This window comes from Diabrotica virgifera, chromosome 3 (assembly GCF_917563875.1).
Source record: "Diabrotica virgifera virgifera chromosome 3, PGI_DIABVI_V3a".
Lineage (NCBI taxonomy): Eukaryota > Metazoa > Arthropoda > Insecta > Coleoptera > Chrysomelidae > Diabrotica > Diabrotica virgifera.
The window spans coordinates 184598451-184602423 of NC_065445.1; positions in this window are offsets into that span (position 1 = coordinate 184598451).

Sequence of the window (3973 nt, forward strand, 5' to 3'; positions counted from 1 at the left end):
TGAACACATATAAAATATGACTTTTTGCTCTTCCTGCAGATGCATTTGGTACAGTAGAGGTCAAAGAAAGGTTAGAGAATTTGTATGATATTTTAGATTCAAATTCTTTGTGAAATCCCAATAAATACAAAATTAATTTTTTATACGATAGTTTATAGTTCATGAAAAAGCTTTCTTTCTTTCTTTCTCCCCTTCCTTATACCCTTTCAGGTGTCGGATTTGGGTTTAATTTAGCTACATATTCACCCATCTCTTCCATTCTTTTCGGTCCTGTGCTATTAGTTTCATTTCTTCTAGCGTTTTCTGTTTGATTTTTCCTGCTTCTACTATTTGCTGTATCCTTTTTTTCTTCGGCCTGCCTTTTTTCTTTTTTGTAATATTCCTTGTTTCGTGAATTTTCCTTGCTAGTCTACTAGGTTTCATTCTCATCAGATGTCCATACCAGTTTAATTGCCTCTTTATTATTTTATTCATTATTGGTTTCTATCCCATTTGGTCTTTCCGGCTATAGCACGTAAATGTCTCATCTCAATTGCATTTATCCTACTATTATGCTTTTTCTGTAAAGTCCAATTTTCGCTTGTATACAGTATCGTCGGTATCACAATCGTATTATATATTTTAATTTTTGTTTCGTGGGACAATTCTTTTTTCCTCAGAATTGGCGCTAGTGCGTAGTACAGTTTATTTGATTTTTTAGTTCTGTTTGTTATTTCGAGGTCTATTTTCCCATCATTGGTAATAATACTTCCAAGATAATCATATGCTGTAACTATTTCCAGTTGAGTATTTTTGCATTTTATAATTACTTCATTTTCTTCCTTTTCGCCGATGACCATTATTTTACTTTTCTCGATGTTTATTTCCATTTTTAATTTCTCTATTTCTTCTGTCCATATATTTATGAGTTTTTGCATTTTTGTCACGGAATCTGCTATAAGGACTATGTCATCCGCATACAATAGGGCTTCTATTTTTATTGGCTGTAATCTTTGGTATCCTATTGTTGTCTGTATTTGGTTCGTTCTTTCTCCAGTATTTCTAGTCAATTCATTCATGACTATTATGAATAGTAGCGGACTAAGACTGTCTCCTTGCTTGATACCTCTTTCCCAATTGAATTCTTCAGATCTTTCTCCTGCTATCTGTACACGTCCTTTTACTACTCCGTATATATTTTCAATTATTTTTATCAGTGTACTTGGTACTTTCATGTTCTGCAAGCATTTCCATATAATTTGTCTTTCTATAGAGTCGAATGCTGCCCTTAGATCTATGAATGCTAGAATGAGCTTTCCCCCCGAGTCAATACTTCTTTCTATTATATTTCTAATGATGTAAATGTTATCGTTTGTCTGTCTTTCTGGTCTAAACGCTGCTTGTTCTTCTCCCAGTTCTTTTTCTACCTCTTGTCTTAGCCTCTTCTCTACTATTTTCGTGTATATTTTAAAACATACCGATGATAAACATATTGCTCTATAATTTTCGCAGTTGACGTGTTCTCCCTTTTTGTATATTGGCACTATAAGGTTACTTTGCCAGTCTTTTGGGATTTGCTGCTTTTCCCATGCCTCTTTGTATATTTTCAACAACCAGTTTATCCCTTCTTCTCCCATGTACTTGACCATTTCCGGGTCTATGTCATCATCCCCTCCAGCTTTACCTATTTTTACGTTTGATACTTCCAATATTACTTCTTCTCTATTTATTTGCTCTAATTCTTTGTTCTCGTTATCTTGATATGTTTCATTTCTATCATCTATTATTGCATTTCTAAATTTGTTTTCATAGTATTCTTTCCATACTTTAGCTATTTGTTCTGGAGTTGTTTGGATTTGGTTTGTTGTATCCCTTACGGCTGTTATTTCTTTATGTTTTCCTTTCTTCATATGTCTGATTGTTGTCCAGAAGCTTCTATTATTTGTTACATAGTTTTGTTGTAATTCTTCTCCAAACTCTTCCCACGTTTTTGTTTTTACTTGTTTTATGGTGTTTTTCACTAATCGTCTCAGCCTTTTGTATTCTTCTTTATCTTCTTCCAGTTCGGTCTCAATGTATTTTTTCCATGCTATTTTCTTTTTCTTCACTGCTGTTTAACTTCATTGTTCCACCATCTCGTTCTTTTATGGAGTTTGTTATGTTTTCTGATTCCACATATTTCTGTTGCTGTAGACTTTATGACTACTTTGAAGGCGTTCCATCTTTCTTCCAGTGTCCATGCCTCTTTTTGGTTTTCTAGTTGTCTTAATCTTCTATTTGTTTCTTCATGAAAAAGCTTAAAATAATTAATTCACATAATCAAGATATCTCAAAAAGAAATAAATTGTATAAATGTTGGAAAATAACAATTAATAGTTGTAGGCTATATAAGAAAATATATATAGAAAATAAGTCTATACAAAATATTATGAGCTACAAACTGATACAAAAACAAAATACTAACGCCAAGCCAAGCCAAACAAACAACTGTGACAACAAACGCCGATCCTGTACAATAGGGCTTTTCATCGATTGTCATTTGTTTCGAGCTTCTGTCATATGTTGTATAATCTGTGTATAATATTAATATACACGGATTATACGACATGTGACAGAAGCTCGAAACAAATGACTGTGAATGAAAAGCCCTATACAAGACAAATGTCACCAAAATTATTTGCTATTCATACAAATTGAGAAATGGCCGATCTGGCACATGCGCATAAAAATTTAGTTCATAGATAATCCGTTTGTGTCGGTTCTTGGGAGATATGTATTCTTTGCTATTGCAGAAGTAAAAATAAATGACTTTGAAAAAACCATTTCGCTTACTTTATGCGCTGTGTCTAGGTACACGCTAACGTGTACGCAAATAAAAAAGTTAGGTGCACGCTTAAACGTCATCAAGTCAGTGACGTCATTATTTAGCGTGTACTATGACTGGGTTTTTGGTACACGTTAATTTGAGCCGCGTGTATGCTGTGGTATTAAGTATCTGTAAGTATCGCGAGTGTCAGAGTGTAGTTAGAATTTGTCCTAATCGCGTTATGTTTACACTTTAATATTGATTTGTAAAGAGTTTCCTTATTTTTTACTTGTTTAGTGTTTTTTTTTAAATTAACTATATGGAGTGTGGACAATTATTTAGTTCTTTTAATGAGTTTAACAACATTCTAAAACAGTATGAAAAAGATAAGAGACAAAAATTCGTGATTAACGGTAGCAGAAGTAATAAGATAAAATATACGGGGCGATTGATTAGTGTGATAAAGCTCAGTAGATCCGCTATAGTAATAGATAGCAATAAAAGTTAGTATCAAAAATTTTAGCAAACTTTGGGCTTCATATTACAAAATTACTAAAATTAGTTAGAATGTTACAGGGCGTTCGATAATATACTGGCGGACCAAACTTATATTTTTTTAAATGGAACACCCTATATTTTATTTTATGTTCGAAATCTTCTTAACTTCCATATCACAAAAATATAAAGGTTTATTATGTTATACAGGATATTTACAAAGTTATAACCAATTTTCTATGAAAATCGTAACAAGTTCAACTCCCTGTATAAATAAAAATAAACACCAAATAAACACCAAATTAACTTACGTATAAAAATTATTTTAGCAGTATTTTGTATATATCATGTTAACTAATATTTATTTTGCTAACCTGAATATATACTTTTATATGCATATTGTTTTATTACAATTAAGTTTGAAACATCTGAATAGTTTTGCTTCCCTTCCCCTTCCCTTAATAAAAATATTTTCTATCAAACAAACAACAAACACTAAAAATATCAAAATAACGTGTACCAAAATATATAAAGTCACCGCGCACGCTAAATAAATACGTCACTGGCTTGATGAAGTTTAATTCGCGTGTACCTAACTTTTTTATTTGCGTACACGTTAGCGTGTACCTAGACACAGCGTACTTTATGACGCTGACATTTCCGTCCTCACTGTCACAACCCAACCGTTTGTAA